Source organism: Diabrotica virgifera, chromosome 7 (genome assembly GCF_917563875.1).
Source record: "Diabrotica virgifera virgifera chromosome 7, PGI_DIABVI_V3a".
NCBI lineage: Eukaryota > Metazoa > Arthropoda > Insecta > Coleoptera > Chrysomelidae > Diabrotica > Diabrotica virgifera.
Genome location: NC_065449.1, coordinates 75,759,844 through 75,782,498, shown reverse-complemented (window position 1 = coordinate 75,782,498; position 22,655 = coordinate 75,759,844). Strand labels below are relative to the sequence as shown.

The following is a 22,655-nucleotide window of genomic DNA, read 5'->3' as shown; positions in this document are numbered from 1 at the left end:
TTACAGGGTGTTTTATCTAAAAAATTAAAAATTATTTTTGCTCAGCATTTTAAAACTGTTCGACGTATCCTTTTCATACTTGGCAGAAACTGCGACTACTATACACCCTACTACATTATGATAAACAAATGTTTCTAGCTACTACCAGAGGCGTACGACAGGGGATAGTGAATGGTTGACCCTTCTCAAATTCTACGCCACTGGAGGAATTACCATTTTTAGATTCTCCAATACTTTCTACGTAAATAATATACTCTTCATTGGTAACGATAAAGTTATTAGTTTTCGAGATATTTTAAGTTAAATATGAAACGGCACAGCTATTTTGATTAATTTATGATATGACTCATAGGATTAAAATTTAAAAATTATTTGTACCCAGTACTTTAAAACTATTTGGCGTATCCTTATCATACTTGGCAGAAAGTGTAGGCTCTGTGTACACCCTACTAAACGAAGATAAATAAACGTTTCTAGCTACTACCACAGGCGTACGACAGGGGATAGCGGCTGGTTGACCCTTCCCAAACTCTACGCAACTGACGAAATTGCTATTTTAGTGTAATTTTTTGATTTTCCAATACTTGTTATGTAAATAATATACTCTTCATTCGTAACGATAAAATGATCAGTTTTCGAGATATTTGAAATTAAAAATGAAGCGACACAATACATTAATCAAAATAACCGTGTCGTGTCATTTTTAACTTCAAAGATCTCGAAAACTAATTTATCGTTACGAATGAAGAGAACTAATTTATCGTTATTTTCATAGAAAGTATAGGAGAATCCAAAAATTGAACTAAAATAGCAATTATGCCAGTGGCGTAGAATTAGGAAAGGGTCAACCATTCACTTTCTCCCGTCGTACGCCTCTGGTAATAGCCAGAAACGTTTGTTTAACGTAATTTAGTAGTCTGTACAGTACGTAAACTTTCTGCCATGTATGAAAAGGATACGTCGAATAGTTTTAAAAAGCTGAGCAAAAATAGTTTTTAAATTTTTAGATAAAACACCATGTAACTCAGTAAGGAACCACATTTTATTTAAGTGTTTTAGGTTAAATCTTCGTATTTTGTGCTAAGGTTTCTCCAGTTACTATATGGACAATTATTAATGAAACACCCTGTATTGGGTCATTAACTTTTCAAGCCGTGGGATCTCTTAATGACACACTCTGGAAGAACAAACACCTAAGACAAGAGACAAAAGCAAGAATCTATAAAGCAGCAATTAGACCTATATTGACATACACGGCGGAGACAAGATCTGAAACATTTAAAACGAGACGACTACTAGAAACAACAGAGACGAAAATACTTCGACGAATATCAGGGAAAAGTCTGTTGGATAGGGAGAGAAGCGAAAACATAAGAAGATCATGCAATGTAAAAGACATAAATGGATGGGTGACAAAACGGAAACAGGGGTGGAACGAACGCATTAGTAGAATGGCAGAGGATAGGATAGTACGAATAGCACGAGATAAATCACCAAATGGAAGAAGAAGTATTGACAGACCAAGAAAAAGATGGTGCGATAATTTAAACAAATTAGGAGGCTAATATTGAGGAAGAAACAGGCTTTAAAGCCTACATACAAGAAGGAAGAAAAACTTTTCAAAATAGTTAATACCAAATTATATATTATGGTTGACGGTTAGAAATGTCCACGTTTATGGATCTTGAAACGTATTAACCTTGTATGCAAAAAAATTCCACAGTGACATTATAAACAACCGATATTAATTATTGTATACATAATGTTTGAAAAATGAATAGTACTAATATTTATTACTTATAGTTAATTTCTTATCAAATCATTAATTTCATATAAATATATTATAGTTAATTTCATATAAATCAAATACATATGATTTGTCGGGATTTTTGCCTGTCGGGATTCTGGCGTGTCGGGATTTTGGGTGCCACCGCTAAAAAACACAGCCTTTAAACTTTCATATTACAAAAAATGATCTAAAACGGTTAAAACTGCTTCTTTTCGATCGCGCACGTACGTTTTTCGAAACTATACAACTCAAGCCTCAAATTCCACGCCATGCAATCTTCGTGGAAGCATTTCCCGTGCCGAGGGATTGTTTATAACGGTAGGGAAGCCCAAGTGAGGATTTTGCGCGTTACTCGAGCGCGTCTGAAAATAACATGGGAAGAAACCTCGTACCCTGTAAATGTACCCCTACCATATATAGACTATTAATACAGGGGCGCACGTTGGGGGCAGTCTGCAAAAAAAAACCATCCTTAGAAAAATTCGAAAACGTCAGATTAAGACAAGGTATGGCTTACAATACCGGAATTCCGGGATCCCGGACGATTTTTGCCCGGTATTCGATACCGGTATTTATAATAAAAATACCGCTATTTCGGTCTTAGCTTAATTTATACAAAGTGAATTGATGCACAATAAACTTTCTTCTAAGATATTTTTTGCAATTACAAGAAATTATTTTTGAAGATAAACAACCAATATCATTGTAAAAAATATTTATTAAACACGTATATTACACATACAAGTCAAGTATAGGGCTTTCTAAAAGCGTGGATGTCGTTAATTTGAGGCAAAGGATTATATTATCAGCTTCTACAACCAAATTATTAAATCTCGTCTATACAAATACATAAAATGAGTTATATAAAAATTCTTAAATACTTAAAATTAAATTTATTTTATAAATAAGCCGTAAGATTTATTAATGATTATTGTTTTTATATTTTCAGATCTATTTTTCATTTTTTTGTGTATTGTGGTGTATAAATTAGGCTCACTTATTTCCTGAATTATTAATAATAATTGAAAATATATAGCGGTCTAAATACAGAGTAATCCATATAAAATATTTGTCACAGTAAGTTAATCTTTGTATTCATATATTATAAAGTTAAATTATTATCTCCAAAATTATTGAAAGACTGCTAAAAGCCCGACTTATGTCCTTTCTCGTTGATAACAAGATTTTATCACAAAATCAGTTTGGATTTTTAAATAATAAATGTACCACCGATGCCATGTTTTCTGTACTACATAAGGTTTATCAAGCATTAAACAATAATCTCCACACTGCCACTGTTTTTTGTGATTATGCCAAAGCTTTTGATTGTGTAAATCACGACATTTTGATAAAAAAACTAGATTTCTATGGAATTCGAGGTATTTCTTTGAACTGGTTTCAATCTTACTTGGAAAATAGGAAAAAACTGGTTAGAGCAAATGATACAGACTCTAGTCTCAAAAATGTTGTATGTGGGGTACCGCAAGGTTCAGTATTGGGTCCTCTACTTTTCCTTATCTTTATTAATGACATCACTAGTTTAAAAATCGATGGAAAAGTTTTTCTTTTTGCTGACGATACCAGTATCACTTGGAGCAACTCAAATATCGCAACTCTTCATGCTACTATAACTTCTGATCTACTCACAATAAAATCCTGGTCAGATTCTAATTTACTCTCTTTTAACGTAGATAAAACAGTAGCATTACCCTATAAAGGAACTCTTCAACCCTTACCTCTTCATAACAGCCAGATCAGTATCGTTGATTCTGTAAAGTTTCTGGTATTTTTTTAGATAGCAACCTTAAATGGCCCCTTCATATCGATGTGTTAAGCAAGAAACTATCCTCAGCTTGCTTAGCAATAAGATCTGTCTCTAAGGAAATGGATTTAGCCTCTTCCAAAATAACATACTTTTTATTGTTCGAGTCCCATCTTCGATATGGTCTGCCTTTTTGGGGTTTTGGTACAGCTGCCCAGTCCGATGTTATTTTTAAATTGCAAAAAAGAGCAATCAGATATCTGTTTGGCCTCAGAAGAACAACACATTGTAGAAGCTACTTCAAAGATCACAGAATTCTAACATTACCTTCTTTATATATTTTAGAAACTGTTTGCTTAATTCGTAAACATCTACATGTTTTTCCAGAAAGACCTAGACATGACTATTCCACCAGAAGTTCTACTTTTGACATCTATTTACCGATCCCGTCCAGTGAGTTAGTAAAGAAATCTATATTATATTCTGCAAAAAAACTATACAACCATCTCCCTCTACAACTTAAATCTGCAACATATTTCCCCAAGTTCCGTAAAATGACTAAAGCCTATTTATCTGAAAGACCATATTATTCAATAGCAGAGTTTCTTAACCAATAACTAAGAAATTACAGTATTGTTATGTATAAGTAGAATCTTAATCTATATTTGAGTGTCATATGCAGCAGCATAACTTATTAAATTACTTATAAAATTTCTTAAGGTAGATTACGCAATTTGCAATTTTTTTTTAATTTTGCAATATATTGTTACTGATTTTTATTTGACTTTATTATGTTTTATTTATATTGACGATTTGTATAATTTTAGTAAATTGTATTTGTTATTGTTTTTATTTATGATTCTTGTAAGCTTTGTCTATAAAATTGTTAAATTTTTCATGACAATAAAGCATATTTCTATTCTATTCTATTCTAAATTAATTTACAAATAGCAAATTTCATAAGTAAAAGTACTATCCTATTATATGCAAAATTTATCCTAGAATAAAATATATAGTTTTTCTATTTGCACATTTTTTAACAACATCTACTCATTTCAAAACAAAATAATTTAATGGGTTTCATATATTATTTAATAGTCCAGAAAGCCACTGCTCATCCGCTAGGAAAATTATTCTAATTCGGATTTTTTGCACAATCTTACTCAAAAAGGACCCCTTTTAACAAATTTGCATGTTGCCAGGACCAAAAGTTGGTCAAAATTTTTTTTAAAGTTTCTTTTTTTGTTTTTTTTCCTAAAATTATTTTTTTTGCATGGAACAAAATTTTTTTAGGTTTTTTGGATCATTCCAAGCAGAAAAGGTCTTTAGTGACTTTTCTCTAAAGTTAATAGTTTCTGACATATAAGCGATTAGAAATTGAAAAATTTCTAATCGCAAAAATTGCTAATCAAGCGTGCGCGACACTATCTTCCACTGTTGCATGTGTATGCAGTATGAGTATGGTGCAAATGAAAGGAATAAATTGGTTATTTCGTAAACCGGCGACTTTAAGGAAACAGGTCGATTTTTATTTTTAAGTTATGATATTGTGACATATATGGTATACTAGTGACGTCATCCATCTGGGCGTGATGACGTAATCGATGATTTTTTTAAATGAGAATAGGGGTCGTGTGCTAGCTCATTTGAAAGGTTCTTCAATTCTCTATTCAGTAATATAAACATTTACATAATTATTTATAAAGGGTGTCCAATAATTTAATTTTTTTTTGTCAATTTGCCAAATGATTTAATTTATTAAAAAAATTTTTGGACACCCTGTATAAATAATTATGTACATGTTTATATTACTGAATAGAGAATTGAAGAACCTTTCAAATGAGCCAGCACACTACCCGTATTCTCATTTAAAAAAATCATCGATTACGTCATCACGCCCACATGGACGACGTCACTATATATGCCACAATATCATAACTTAAAAATAAAAACCGACCTGTTTTGGGATTTTTCCTTAACGACGTTCTACACCTTCGTTGCGGGGTATGCCTCTCAGAGGAAAGGGGGGAAACTTATATGCAAGAGAAAGTTGGTAACAATGCATTTATAGCAGAATACTCAAATCATATGTTTCAGTATTGAATACTTTATAGAAATAAATTATAATAAATTACGGAATAAATTACGGAATTAATTATAATAAATAAATTAAAAATAAATGGTACGGTAAACAATCCTCATTTTTTAATATGTTATTCCTTACACAAAAACCTTTAATTTAAGCAAAAATAATTAAAAATCGTAAATTTGGGTCAAAAGTTATTAACTTTTTAAGAATTCCCATAAGAGCCCATGTTAAAACTTAACTTTGACCCTTAATAGTAATTAAACGGCACGGTAAAACAATTGTTAAAAAATCAAGTCTTAGTTTTTTGAAGTAAACTATAACATACTAAAATTTCATGCAAATCCTTAATTCTTTACCGAAGGTGTAGAACGTCGTTAAAGTCACCGGTTTACGAAATAACGAATTTATTCCTTTCATTTGCACCATACTGTATACACATGCAACGGTGGAAAATAGTGTCGCGCACGCTTGATTGGCAATTAAAAAACAAAGGGGTTTTTGATATTGTGTTGCAAAAAACTCTTCGGGATTTTATCAATCGATGTTTAAATAATATCTACCTACCTTGGCAACATTCAAATTTTCAGTTTTTCACATAGTTTTTGAGGGTTAAAATGGCCGATTTCGCAATTTTTCAATTTTTAATCGCTTCAGTGGTTCCCAACCTTTTATGTCTGGCGACCCACCTTCTCATGTTTTTTCATATTCGCGACCCATCCCCCACCCATTATGACATATATGTGCGTTATTCAGTTACTGTAAGAGCCACGCCGCGACCCACCTGCAATCCGCCCGCAACCCACTAGTGGGTCGCGACCCACCGGTTGGGAAACGCTGGCTTATATGTCAAAAACTATCAACTTTAGAGAAAAGTCACTAAAGACCTTTTCTGTTTGGAATGATCCAAAAAACCTAAAAAAAACTTTGCAAAAAAATACTTTTAGGAAAAAAACAAAAAAAAAAACGTTAAAAAAATTTTTGACCAATTTTTGGTCCTGGCAACATGCAAATTTGTTAAAAGGGGTCCTTTTTGAGTAAGATTGTGTAAAAAATCCGAATTAGAATATTTTTCCTAGCGGATGCGCAGTGTCTTTCTGGACTATAATAACAAGTCGATATAACAACTGAGGATAGTATAAAATATAACAGTCATGTCAAAGATACGGCCCGCGGGCCGCATCCGGCCCCCGGGCCATACCAATACGGCCCGCGATCGCAATGTGTCACAGAAAGAAGAATCATGTTTTTTAGAGCTTTTAGACTTCACTCGATTGCTTTACGGAAGTTTTAAAATGCGTACACTACACTACATTTATAAGTCATTTCAAAGGCAGCGCGTGCCTAGACAAGCGAGAGAGATAGACAGTAACACCATCTCTTAGCGGAAACACCCTATTATTTTTGTTGAGAACAATAGAATCTTCCATGCGCTTCGAGTCTAGACTAGAACCTTCCTTATCGATATAAAAGAAGTGCGTCGACGTGTCACGTGAGTCAGTTGCGAAGTAGTGGTTGAGAAGGTATTGTACATTTGTTTGTGTCGTGCGTGTGCGATATCCATAATTGTGTCGAGTTCCATATTTGTTACGATTTCGGCATAATGTCACAAAAACGTAAAGTTGATAGTGAACGTAGAGTTTTTCAGTCTAAATGGGAAAATGCATATTTTTTCATAGAATGGAAAGGTAAACCACTGTGTTTGATTTGCAATCAAACAGTTGCTGTTTGTAAGGAGTTTAACTTGAAGAGACACTATGATACGAATCATAAATCAAAATTCGATTGTTACACTGAAAAAATAAGAATGGACAGATTGTCATCTTTAAAATCTAAACTTCAAGGTCAACAATCGATGTTTACTAAAGCTAATACTGAGAGCGAAGATGCCCTGAAATCAAGTTTTATTATTGCATTAGAAATCGCGAAGAGATCAAAACCTTTCACTGATGGTGATTTTATTAAAGACTGTATGTTGAAAGTTGCCGATGTTTCATTTCCATTTCAAAAGTCAATAATTCAAAATATTTCGCTGTCAAGAAACACTGTTGCTTCAAGAATAAATGATTTATCTCAAAATTTGGTTCTTCAACTGAAGGAGGAAATTAAGGAATTTACAAACTTTTCACTGGCTGTTGATGAGAGCACTGATACTGTTGATACAGCTCAACTTGCTGTTTTTATACGCGGTATTAACAGTAACTTTGAAATAACTGAAGAACTATTAAAGTGCGTTCCATTGACAGGTACTACAACAGCAAATGATATTTATTCTGCATTGGAGCATTTGATGGCAGAATATGGACTCGATTGGAATATACTTAGCAGCACAACTACGGATGGCGCTCCTGCCATGGTTGGCCAACATTCGGGCGTTGTAACTAAATTAAAACAGAAAACATCAGGAAATTTTGTGGGATTTCACTGTATAATTCACCAGGAATCATTGGCATCCAAACATTTAAAAATGGACCATGTCATGCAACCTATAATTAAAATAGTAAATTTTATAAGGAGCAGAGGACTAAATCACCGACAGTTCAGGCAGTTTTTACAAGATTTGGACGAAAAGTTTTCTGATGTCCCTTATTTCACCGAAGTTCGTTGGCTCAGTCGAGGAGTAGTTTTAGAAAGATTTTTTGCATTACGTGACCCTATTCAAGCTTTCATGTTAGAAAAAGGCAACCCAATTGATTATGACAATGACTGGTGGGTTGATTGTGCCTTTTTGGTAGATATGAATAAACACTTGACTGATCTGAATGTAAAGTTACAGGGTAAAAATCTGATTGTCACTCAAATGTACTCATGTATTCAAGCCTTTGAAACAAAGTTGAGGCTGTGGGAAAATCAGGTAAAAAATCAAACTTTGGATCATTTCCCTCATTTAAAATCATTTGGCACAGTGGATCAAAAAAAATTGGATCAATATTCTCAACTTCTGCAAAATCTTATCACGGAATTCAACAATCGTTTTGAAGACTTCCACAAAATGAATGAAATGGAATTCCCAATTTTCAACAATCCATTCAATTTTGAAGCTTCACAGGCACCAGTTCATTTGCAAATGGAGTTGATAGATCTTCAATCGGACAGTATTTTGAAAGAAAAATTTAAAGAGGTTAACGCACTTACATTTTATACACAATATTTCAAGAGTTTGGATAACTACCCGGAATTAAAAAAGCATGCAGCACGCATTCTGTGCATGTTTGGTAGCACCTATTTATGTGAGCAGATGTTTTCCGTCATGAAAATAAATAAGAACAAACATCGCACAAGACTTACAAATGAACATCTTCAATCAATTCTTAAAATAAATACAACGAATATGATACCTGACATCAATGAGCTTGTCAAAAACAAGAGAAGTCAGGTATCTGGATCCTCGAGCTCAAAATAATTACCCTCTTTTATAACTTTGATATGATTTTTAACAACCGCATATTATAAGTATACTATTAAATAAAATGTTATAATAATTCAGTACATTTTTTTTTTATTTGAATCTGGCCCGCCGACACATTTTGAATTTAATATATGGCCCTCTGCAAAATTGAGTTTGACACCCCTGAAATATAACGTGTATATTTTTTATTCATAATACCGGGATCACGGTATTTGAAATTGTAAATACCAAATACCGGTATTAAGATTTTGGCTCGGTATTGTAAGCCCTAAGACAAGGTAAGTTAAGTGTACATTAAGAATAGTGTATATTTATGTACTTCAAAAATCTGACGATTTGAGCAGGGTGTAAGGAAATGGCGAGTGAAAAAGTTTCACAAAAAAATCGAATATTTCGCGAAATGAACATCGGATCGAAAAACTGAAAAATACGTGTTCAATATTTTTCAACAATCTATCAAATGACACCAAACACGACCCCCCCCCCTCCCCCACGGAGGTGCGATGGGAAGTTAATTTAAAATCTTAAATAGAAACCCACAATTTTTATTGCAGATTTGGATTCCTTACGTAAAAATAAGTAACTTTAATCCGATACATTTTTTCGGATTAGAGATAGATGACGCTATAATCGAAAAAAAAAAAACGATTTTTGGAAATGTAAAATTAAATTAAAAAATGTAAAATCTCCACTAAAATGTAAAATTTAACAAACTTTTTTTGGTTATATGACCTAATCTTCACAACCGAATAGATCGCCATGCTGCTTTAGTGACTACAAAATAATTAGCATCTAATAGGCTCCCCTACTATAATGTGAAGTTTTTTTAATGAGCATTAACAACTAAAAATCGAAATTTTATGTTATTATTATAATATAGCGAGCGGTAAATGCGGAAGTGATAAATTTTATTGATTTCAAGAGAATCGTAAAACCGACAAAAATAATATTTACATTTTCATTGAAACTGACTGGCTTCTGAATCTAGTTATTGTTCAGAGCAGATTACAACCAAAACTATATTAACACTACTATATTTAAAAATATTATAAAACACCTTTAATATGTCTCTTGAGAAAAAATAATAGTTATTTATGATTTAAGTGTTAAAAGTACAATTTTAAAGCACGCATGTGAAAGTTCCATGAAATTCACATGAGTGCCTTAAAAATGTACTTTTTAACACGTATATCATACAATATTTTTTCTACAAACGTCCTATATATCAACAATTATAATTTATTCATTCTCAATTAACGGACAATATCTACAAAAACTTTTACTTGAACTTGACTGACATTCCATTTTTATATTTTTCTTGACATTACATCTAAACTGCCTATACTGTCAATACGTAAATCATAACAAATATAGAATAACATCTTACTTTTATTGTTGTATATTCTAACAAATTTTAATAATTTTTTTCTAATAATGCAATAATACAGTTTAAATTAAATTTTGAAAAACCTTTTAAACCACCTTTTACAAATTGCGCAAGTTGTACTATTAATATTAATGTTAATAAATGAAATATGAATATATTGAGATTTCACAATTTAACTGCAGTGCCTTAAAATTTTTAAAGCACTAGTGCTTTAAAGTAGCATTTTTAACGCTCCTATGGAGTTAAAAATTCTAACTTACAGGAATATTTATTTATACAGCGTGTCTACTTAAGTTGGAAACATATAGGAAACTTTTTTATTATTAATTTTACGAAAAAAAGTTATTCTTTATAAAAAGTTCTGCATATCCCAAAACCTAAGATTCAATTATCAGATATCAAATTTTCTCAATATTATACGAGGTATGTCAAAAAATATGAATTTCGGTCAAGGGTAAAGTACCTTTATTTCTCTCAATATCGAAAATTCTTATTATGAAAAGTTGTTTGGAAATAAAAACTAAAATCAAATATGCAATTACATGCTTTTAATTGAAAAAAAAAATAAATTTTTTTTCTCAAATTTATGGATACCAAACATCGTTTTAAATTATTACAAATATGATAACTCTTTTATTATTCATTTTACAAAAAAAATATTCATTATAAAAAGCTCTGCATGTTCTAAAATCTAAGACACAACCATGATTTATCAACTTTTATTAATTTTATACGAGGTGTGTCAAAAAATATGAAATTCGCTCAAGATTATAGTACCTTTATATTTCGCAATATTTCAATTAGAAGGATGTAATTGCATATTGAAACCTAATAGTTTTTAATTCTAAACAACTTTTTTTAATAATCATTTTCAATAGTGTGAAAAATAAAGTTACTTTACTCTAGAGTGAAATTCATATTTTTTTACATACCTCGTATAAAATTAATAAAAGGTGATATCTGATGCAGATCAGGTTGCATCTTCGGTCTTAGAACGTACAGAGCTTTTTATAAAGAATACCTTTGTTTCGTAAAAGTAATAATAAAAGAGTTATCGTATGTGTAATAAATAAAAACGAAGTTAAGTATCAATTAAAAATATTTTTTTTTCAATTAGAAGCATGTAATTGCATATTTCATTTTAGTTTTTATTTCCAAACAACTTTTCATAATACGAATTTTTGATATTGAGAGAAATAAAGGTACTTCCCTTTTGAACGAAGTTCATATTTTTTGACATACCTCGTATAATTTGGGAAAATTTGATATCTGATGATTGAAGCTTAGGTTTTAGAGCATGCAGAACTTTTTATAAAGAATAACTTTTTTTCGTAAAATTAATAACAAAAAAGTTTCCCATATGTTTCCAACTTAAGTAGACACGCTGTATACAATTAGCATATCGCTGCACTTTGAATTCAAATATGCTTGCAATCTTATCTATAAATAGGAAAATAATTTTTTGTTTTAATACTATGTAACTATTATGTATTTATCGCTATCCGGTTAGTAATTCCTACTTATAGTGTAAAGTAAACACTAATTTCCATGTAATACTTGAACATCTACATTACATGAGTTAAAATTTTTGGTTATCTGCTTATACGATGCTTATCGTAATCGAGAACGTCCTCCTACAAAGTGGTCGGACGACATCAAGCGCATCCAGTACAACTGGATTCCATAACAGGGGCTGCCTTCGTAGATTTGACAGCAGCCTATGACACAGTAAGGCACAAAACATTGCTCCGCAAATTATACGACACTCAATGACCACCATCTGGGTAAGGTCGTATATTCCTTACTGCAAAACAGACGTTTTTTCGTTGTGCTGGATGACAAAGTAAGTAGGTGGAGAGTCCAAAAGAACGGCCTCCCAAGTGTTTTACCATCAATGCTTTTCAATATATACACAAAACGACCAAACTACGCCAACTGAAACCAAGCATTTCCTCTATGCTGACGATCTCGCAATATGTGCTCAAGGAAATAGCTTTGAAGAAGTGGAGGAGAAACTCGAAACTACCTTAAAAACAATGACAGAGTACTATCTGCAGAATTCCCTGAGACCCAATCCTCGAGATTGACCGAGGGAAAGTAACAACTAGGAACAGCATACTAAGAAAGCTAACGGGAAGTAAATGGGGTGCATGTCCTGGCGTCTTAAGAACAACGGCACAGGCAATGTGTTTCTCAACGGCTGAATATGCGTGCCCAGTTTGGGACAGATCTGCCCACGCTAAACAAGTTAATACTGCGCTAAATGAAACATGCAGGATAGTAACGGGGCGCATGAAACCAAAGCCACTTTCAAACCTATTATAAAGCAGCGGGTTTTGCAGAGAAAATTAAACAGGTTGCGGACGAGCGGCATGTTCTATATACAAAGCTCGAACACCACGAAAGCGACTAAAATCCAGGAAAAGTTTCCTTGGAACAGTGCAGGATGAACCGCCTGAGTATATACGTCTTCCTCTGGTTCAATGGACCATCCAGTCTCTAGACTTTAAAACTTGGAAAACTATGAATAGGATAAGAACGGGGGTCGCTCCAGTGAAATCGAACATGGTAAAATGGGGGAAAATAGACCAAGATGATGTGAACTGTGACTGTGGAGAAAGGCAGAATATGGAACATCCTTTTACATGCAGAAACTGTCCTTATCGCTGTACCATCGAAGATTTGTAGCTCTCCAACGAACACGGAACCGACGTAGCCCGATACTGGGCTGAAATTTTATGAATGACATGTCCGGACACGATAAAGTAAAGTAAGTACAACTGTATTCAGGGTGCTCAACATAGGATGCAATGAAATTATTTACGGGAGGCCTATGTCCAACAGTGGAGTCAAAACGGCTGATGATCATCTGCTACTTACAATACTTATATAAAAATAAATTAAGAATTTTTGAGAGTACTGAGAACCATGTTCATTTTTAAAGTTGATTTAAAAAATAAATACATATGTCCAGGACAAATATAAGTATATAATCTTTAGACCTTCTACCCTCTCGGGTGTAGGTATGACATGTGCTCTGTTAACAGTGCACAAATCTCTTCCATTGTCCTGTGCCATAGCCTTAGCTTCGTTCCATGATATTCCTTTTTTGTCAAGAATCCTTGCCATCGCTTCGTTCCATGTCTCTCTTGGTCTTCCTCTACTTCTTTTTCCCTGCACCTTCGTTTCCCATAACTTTTTAAATCTTTAACTGGTACTTCTTTCTATAGTCGTTGTAAAATTGTCTTTTTTCAACATACTCCATCATTGTCTCGATTTTCAGTTCTTCTCTTATGTAGTTATTCCTTACCCTATCCCTTCTATTGACCCCTTGAACTCTGCACAGATACCTCATTTCTGCTACCTGTATCTTACTTTCGTGTTGTGTATTTAGTACCCAGGATTCACATCCATATGCAAGTACTGGTCTGTATAGTGATGAGCGCGCTAATAACCGGCAAAATAGCGCAAAAGATGGAAATGATCGTTATAAACATATAAATAAACGTTACCTTACATAGTTTCCCACCTTTAGATATATCAGAGGAGTATGACAACTGTCACTGTGACAGTAGTTTTATAAAATACTCCTGTCACAGACGTCCAAAGGTGGGAAACAATGTAGGTAATGTAATGTTAATTTGTACGTTTATACCGATCATTTTTACCTCCACTACTATCATCTCTTTTTGTTTCGCAATGTATTATGTTTTCCATCTTTTGCGTTATTTTGCCGGTTATTAGCGCGCTTATCACTGTATAGCCTTAAATACCTTTATTTTCGTATGTTTTGATACTTCTTTCTTATTAATAATTTTTTTTCCTATTGTGAGGTACAGTCTATTCACTTTATCAATTCTCAGCTCCCTGTCTATCTGTTTCTTCAATAGTTACTCCCAAGTACTCAAAAAAACTAATCTGATCCAGGACAAATACTCATCAATTCCTGATTTGTTTAACGTTTATATTCCTTAATCGCTCTCAAATTCACTGAAATATGTTTACAGAATTGTCTATTGCATGGAGTACTATCGGACTTCAGATTATTCAGATTTAAAAAACAAAAAATTCAGTCAAATGTAAAAAATTATAGACATCCTGTTAATATTTTACATATTTAACCTGCCCATACCAAGATACATTGCATAACAACGGGGTCATCCATGGTCCCGAAACACTGTATTTTACAAAGAATTTCAATAAACTTTTTGAAGTTATTCTTCTTTTGGCGCGGTTGAGAGTAAAATTTTCATAAATCTGCGCGCATGCGCACACAGACAGTATGGCGTTTAGTTGCTAATCTTTCAAGATAGGTATGTATGTATATTATGTATCAGCGCAAATAAGTCATTAAAAGAATATTAGTGTTTTTAGTACATGTATTATTTATTACAATTTTTGGATTTGTCTTTTTCTGTAGTAAGATAATAAAATATTATGTAGGTATAACATTTTTATATGTCTATTTGTCACTGTGTTGTGTAATTATATCCGAAACTTACGTGTCATTTCAAGTGGCTCGCTGGCGTAGTTGGTAGAGCGGTGGGTCAGAGAACGGAAGCACACGGAAGGTCGCGGTTCCAATCCTGGACGATTAATATTTTTTTTTAATTTTAGGTTGTTTTAATAAAAATTTTTTTGAAAGTGGTAGATAAGAAAGTTAGTTTAATATTTCAATGAAATACAAATAACCTGTTAAGTATATTTACTTCGTTGAAATTATATAATAGAAGAATAACTTCTTACGTGCATACAAAATACACACACATTCTTTTTTTATTATAGCATGAGTAGCTACACATTTCTAAATAGTCTGATTTATTTTAATTCGGCATTGGTCGCTAGGTAGATTATTACTCGAGTGAGATTTTCTCTCACATATCCAAATTTTGCCTTTTTTTACAAAATAAAATTTTTAAAACAGATTTTAAACTTTTTTTTATTAACTAATAATAAGAATATAATAATATTATCATATTATCATATTATTATCTATCACACACCGGCAAAATTAACCGAACACGTTAAAAATGGGACATGTTTGATGTCTCGTATTTCATAAACCAGTGGTCCGATTTGAGTGATTCTTTTAGTATGTTATAGCCTTATTATTTAAGAATATCGGTGTAATAATACTGTTGCTAGACAGGTAAATGTCATTTTATACCGGATGTAACAAGCATACTGTGTTTTTTTCTTAAAGTTCGGAACACCCTGTGGAATATTCCAGCATATATAAAATATTAAAATTAAAACTCGATTGTAGAATTATGCTTTCTTAACATTTTCTTTTTTGATTCATTTGGTTATGTTGGAAAATAAAAAAGTTATGTGCTTTAACAACTAACCATGTTTTTTATCAATAAATCCTCATAGTAGGGGAGAAAAGTATGCTAAATTTGCAATTACTCGAGCGTTCTTGGGACCTGGAGTGGATTGTGAAGAGTGGGTGCTACAACCAAAAAAAGTTAAGTTTTCCATAAAGTGTGGGACTCTCCATTTTTCAATTTAATTTTCCATTTCCACCAATCGTTTTTTCCGATTATAGCGCCATTTATCCATAATAGGAAAAAATGTTGCGAATAAAAGTTGCTTATTTTTACGTCAAGGATCCAAATCTGCAATAAAAATTGGGGGCTCCTTTTTAATATTTTAATGTAACCCCCCACCCCACCTCCGTGGGGGGTCGTGTTTGGTGCCATTCGGTAGATTTTTGAAAAATATTGAATAGGTGTATTTTTCAGTTTTACGATCTGATTGTCATTTCGCAAAATATCGCAGGGTTCGTATTTATAATTTTTAATTTACCTCTCCGTGGGATGTCGCGAGCCCCCACGGAGGTGGGGTGGGGGGGATTTAATTTAAAATCTTAAATAGGAGCCCCCAATTTTTATTGCAGATTTGGATTCTTTACGTAAAAATAAGCAACTTTTATTCGACATATTTTTTCGAATTATGGATAGATAGCGCTATAATCGGAAAAAAATAATTGTTTCAAATGGAAAATTAAATTAAAAAATGAAAAGTCCCCCACTTTATGGAAAATTTAACTTAATCTTTTTCTGATTTTAGCACATACTCTTCACAATCCAATAGGTCCCCATAACGCTCGAGTAACTGCAAATTTAGTATACTTTCCTCCCCTACTATGAGGATTTATTGATGAAAAACATGGATAGTTGTTAACGCACATAACTTTTTTAATAATTCACATAAGTAATTGAATCGAAAAGGAAAATGTTAAGCAAGCCTAAGTCTACAATCGAGTATTAATTCTAATATTTTACATATGCTAGAATATTCCACAGGGTGTTCCAAACTTTAAGAAAAAAACACGGTATGATTGGTACACCCGGTATAAAATGGTATTTACCTGTCTAGCAACAATATTATTACAACGATATTCTTAAATAATAAGGCTATAACATACTTAAAGAATCACTTAACTCAGACCACTGGTTTATGAAATACGAGACATCAAACATGTCCCATTTTTAACCTGTTCGGCTAATTTTGCCGGTGTGTGATAGATAATAATATGATAATATACAAAAAAATAATCGGAATTAAACCAATATTAAGTAATCAATCTCCGTATCTTCACAATTTATGGCACAGCACACAAGTATAACGAGAATCCTCTGGACAAATTGGTTGATGACAATAATTATAATTTTTTTTTACATTATTTTAGGGTTTAAGTGAGAAAATAAAATTAATTTTTATACACAGTTGGTGGCGCTGGTGGTTGCTCGATGAGAGAATCTCTCACATGAAGCACATCGACTCAGCAATCTGGTGACACTACGTCAACTGAGTCATTATCTGAGCGGATGAGTCTATTAGATTGTCGAGAAAGGATAGGAGACTAGAAGGAATCTCAGCGCCTAGAATTTCCCAGAAAAAAAGTTGTGGCAATTTTCTGAAACCGTGAGAGAAAATCTCATATAGTGACCACTGCCGGGTTAAACCTATTTTTATATAACAGACTTTCGGCTTAACAGACACCCCATCTCCCAATTAGTCCGTTATATCGAGGTTTTACTGTATGAGTACCAGTTGTGCAGTTAAGTTAGTTTATTATCTTATTTGACCTCTAAAAATATTTGTTTATAAAACTAACTTCTCCAGGTTATATTGGGAGACAGCATGTGTTTAAAAATAGCTGTTGGCTGATATCCCAGTACTGAGAAGCGAGACCCAGATCGAGTATATGAGTAACTAGGCTTCCTCAACCAGTAGGTATTTGAATACTTTGGATTAAGTTCTCCTCGAGATATCTCGACCATTTTCAGGAATTGAATACTCGTCAATTCTTGGTATTCGAGAATCCCATCATTAATAATTAGCCTGTGGAACTATACACTTTAGGGGCTCTGTTAGCACATGTATTCCTTTTATATTGGTAATAAATGTTATGTAGAAGAAGCGAAGGCATGGCACAAATGATAGTTGAAGGCAGTGTACCAGGTAAAAGATCCAGAGGAAGATCTCCAGCACAATGATCTGACCAAGTAAGATAAGACATGACTGGTTATTCACTCTCCTAAGCAAAACATGCACAGGAGAGAGATAATTGGAGAGAAATAGTCAAACAAATTACATGACACCACTGCCACTACATCTTTCTGAAGCAGAAATTAATATAGACCCAAATTTAATCTTTAACCACTACAATTTCAAATTAGAAAATCATTATATTTTTACTAACAAATAATTTTAATTACCTAAGGGCCAATTGTTAAGTCAAAATCAAAATTTTATTTACGCATATAGCATTTACAGAGTAAGTAGGTATAAAACAACAATAATTATAAAAGTACAAAGGATAGTTACAAGTATAACCTATATAGTCTTACAAAGTTAAATCATTAGAATATACATACAAGTCAAAATATATTAAAAGATTACTATAACAATAACAAGATGTCGTGACTAGATTTTTTTTTCAATAATTATAAAAACACTGAAACATATATATAACAAAAAGTTTGGAGGTAATAAATTTGAAATCAGATTACATATTTAATAAATAAGACACATTTTACCATAATAATTTTAACATTAATTTGATAGAAACTTTTTTATTTTACCACTAAATTTATTAAAACCATCATTAAATAAATCCAAATCACACTTTTGTAACATTTCATTTGTTAATATGCTCATTCGACAAATAGGCGAGTTAAAAATAATTGGTTCTATGAAACTCAATGTTAAGTAGTTGGCTATTTCTGGAATTAATAGATGGAACACGCAGGCCAACCGCTGCCAGTAGATCTGGGTCATCAATAATATTATTTATGATTTTATATACTGTACAAATATCTAAATAGTTCCTTCTGGTTTCCAAAGGGGTTAAATTCAAAAGCCTCATGATGTCATTAACATTTATCTCATCATAAGGTATTTTTAGTTTGTGACCTATTCGTCTCAAAAACTTTCTCTGAACTCGTTCAAGTTTTTCTTTGTGCACAGTGTAATATGGATGCCATATAGGTGCTGCATATTCTAGAATTGATCGCACTAAGAAACAGTAAACTTCCTTTAAAACAAATATATTTTCAAAACATTTTAATGTTCTAAAAACAAACCCTAACAACCTCATTGCTTTATTTGTAATCAGATCAATATGGTTTGAGAAATTTAATTCACTACCAAACCATACACCAAGATCTTTTATTAGGTAACATCTTTCAAGGCCTACCGAATTCAGAGTGTAATTGAAAAGAATAGGCTTTTTTTATTCTGCTAAATGTAATGATTTTACATTTATTTTTACAATTTGAGAAGATATTGAGTTCTCTTTGTAAGTCTAGACAATCATTTGGAGACTTGATGATGTTCAGTATTTTGACATCATCTGCGAAGGCCTTGAATAAACAGTTAGTAAAAACATTCTTGATATCATTAATAAATACATTGAATAATAAACTTGATAAGTGACCACCCTGTGGAATTCCAGAAGTAACAATGATTTCAGATGAGATAAAGTTCTTCATTTTCACAACTTGTTTTCTTTCTTTAAGGTTACTTTGAAACCAATCAAACATTGATCCATGAATGCCCAAGGCAGACTTTTTCCAAGTAAGATATTCTGATCAATTTTGTCGAATGCCTTAGAGAAATCGGTATAAGTTACATCAACCTGGTACCCATTCTCCAAGGCACCTAACAAGATATGCTCATAACTTAAAAGATTAGAAACTGTTGACCTACCTTTGGTGAAACCGTGCTGTTCAACAATAATAATATCTCTAAAAAGTGGATTTAATTTATCTGCCATCATTGCTTCGAAAACCTTTGGAATAAGTGAAGTCTTAGATATAGCTCTATAATTTTTAATATTTGACTTATCTCCATCCTTATAAACGGGTGTAACAAAAGATTGTTTCCAAACAGCTAGAAATTTTCCAGTTTTCAAGGATAGGTTAAAGATTTTACACAAAACTTCTGAAAGGACATATTATTTACAGCTCTCTAAAAACAATACTGGCAGATCATCCGGACCCTTACTTAATGATGGTTTCAATTTGCTTATTCTATCAAAAACATCCAACACAGAAAATTCCATACCACCAATATCTAAAAATTTTTCATATCTAAAAGACATGTGTGTATCTTCATATTCCGAGAAAACAGATGCAAAATGTTCAGAAAACAACTCAGTTATTTCCTGGGGATCAGTTGTCTCTCTTTCAGAAAAGGACATACACTGTGGATACTCCAGAGAACCCTTTTTATATTTACTCATTTACCTCATTATATTTTTACTAACAAATAATTTTAATTACCTAAGGGCCAGTTGTTCGAACCCTAATCAAAAAAGATCATTATCAAATATTTAATTACTGTCAATGTCAACTTTAATTGGGTTGCTGAAAACATAATTATTGATTACAATTATGAAATTAGTTAATCAATTATGTTAATAATTGTTATATTAATTGATTAACTAATCTCATAATTATAAACAATTATGTTTTCAGCAACCCATCTAAAGTTGACATTGACGGTTGTGACAGTAATTAAATATTTGATAGTGATCATTGTTGATTAGCTTTCGAACAACCGGCCCTTAGTATACTACATTCGCTCTCGCGAGATTTTTTTTGACACATTCAGAATAGGAAACATACAACACAAAATTTCCTACCTCACACTATTAACTGCTAAAATCAACTCAAATCAACTTTCAAGTCTTTCATTAAAAAGAGAAGAATTATTAGAAATAATGGGAGTATCTCCCAGTGAAGTTTATTTCTACAAAATATTTTTATTTTGTACAATAAATAATTTTCTCATTTGTTATCAATACATTATAATGGTGTAAATAAATAAACATTGATTGGCCTAAGGTTTATGTTATTTTTATGTTTGTTTACTATTAATAATATTGGATATAAGCAGGTGCCTTGGTTGTGTAGTAATTTCCACTCACTTCTGACAACTGAACTTTTCAAAAAAGAAATTACTAACGTCAGTGTCAAAGTGAATCTCCATAGAGCGAAATCAGTATATAACTATTTAATTTCTTATTCAGGAATTTCAGAACATTCAAACGAAAAAATGGTTTAGCAGTAAGAAAATAGGATATATAGTATTTTTACTACAAAAACGTTATTACATAGGTCAAAATTTTTGACGTAAGAGAACTGTCAAAACATTAGAATGTGACTTTTCATTATTGCTGTTTATTATAAATACGGCAATAATGAAAAGTCACATTCTAATGTTTTGACAGTTCTCTTACCTCAAAAATTTTGACCTAGGTAATAACGTTTTTGTAGTAAAAATACTATATTATTATCAAACAGCCAACTTATACCAAGTTACAAATGTAATATACATAACAATCAAAAATTGAAAAATTATTAATAACAAATACATTTCTAAAATAAATAGAATATTCAGATATTCTGTATAATGTACATGGGCAGGGGAGGGGGCGTGGTCCCTTCACCTCTGGCTCCCCCTAAAAAATTTTATATGGGCGCCCCTGATAAAGTACATAATGTGTATAATTTCAAAACCAACAGCACAGAGATTGGAATTGCAAAACCTCATTTTCAAATGTTTTATGCCCGGTTGCACCAACAGATCTTAAGCTCCAGCTTAGCTAAGCTCTACTTATAGATAGGGCCTCCTTGAGTATCACTTACATTGCACCATAATTTTAGATTCTTACCTTATTATCAATTATATCTATTATTATATTATGGTGTTGTTCTTGTAATATATTATAATTATATTATATTAATTCTTATGATATTCTCGACTTAAGCTTAAGATCTGTTGGTGCAACCGGGCATAAATTACTTAAAAATATTATTGTTGTCTTTATATTTTAGATGTGTAAGAAATTTCAAGCAAAAATTTTCCAAACATTTCTTTACTAAAATGGCTACCATATTAGGCATCCTGTGTAAAGTGCAATAATATGCAAGAATATAAATTACCTGTGAATAAACAACGGTTATGACCAACAATAAATACTGAAAAGCTTTAGATTATAGATAAAAAATTTAAAACATACCTAATTGGTGAGGGTAGAGACAAGAGACAACACTATACACTATGAAATGATGAAAAGAAAATACCAATTTTTCATGTGAAGTACCGAATATTAGAAACAACCGTTAGTATGAAAAGATAGTTATAAAATATATATCTAATTTGTGAGGGGAGGGAGGTGAGACAACTATGAAAATAGTGAAAATACCAATGGCCAGTTTTTCATGTGAAGTACACAATATTGGAAACAAGGGTTACTATAAAAAGATACTTACAAACTAAATTATTATATGTAAATTGAAATTTGTTCAAAATAATTTCTTACCCTCTTTTTTGTATTAATCACCAAATATTAAGTAATTGTTTTTTTCAACACAATTTTTTAATTATTATTCTCCAACTTGATGAAACATGAAAATTGAAAAGACAAAAGATAACCAACATTCAACAAGTAGAGATAAAAATAGGCAATTTTTCACGGCTGTTTTTTAAGAACGTATTTTCTGAAGAAACCAATGACGCAGTTATTTGTTTGCTATCTATAGCTTATTTTTGAAGGTGGCGAAGGCGAAGGCAGTGACTCATTTCATAGAACAAAAACATGCAGGATGCAGAACCTTCTCAACTATTCCAAACAATGAAAAAATAACGAAAAAAATTAAAGAAAGGGTTGACGCACCCTTTTTGTAGTGACTACCACCAGAGTTA

General features: G+C 32.1%; 1 protein-coding gene across 2 annotated transcripts in view; it reads right to left on the bottom strand.

Annotated features, from left to right (window-relative positions):
• LOC114331431 (E3 ubiquitin-protein ligase siah-1) overlaps positions 1-22,411 on the bottom strand; it is an 87,585-nt gene extending 65,174 nt beyond the window's left edge. The window contains exon 1 of one of the 2 annotated variants that reach the window (XM_028281011.2): positions 22,273-22,411. The gene's annotated coding sequence lies outside the window, so the exon portion shown is untranslated. Of the gene's footprint in view, positions 1-21,969; positions 22,088-22,272 lie in introns of those variants that run through there. The other variant, XM_028281012.2, reaches the window with a different exon arrangement.
• Between the last annotated feature and the right edge of the window lie 244 nt (positions 22,412-22,655).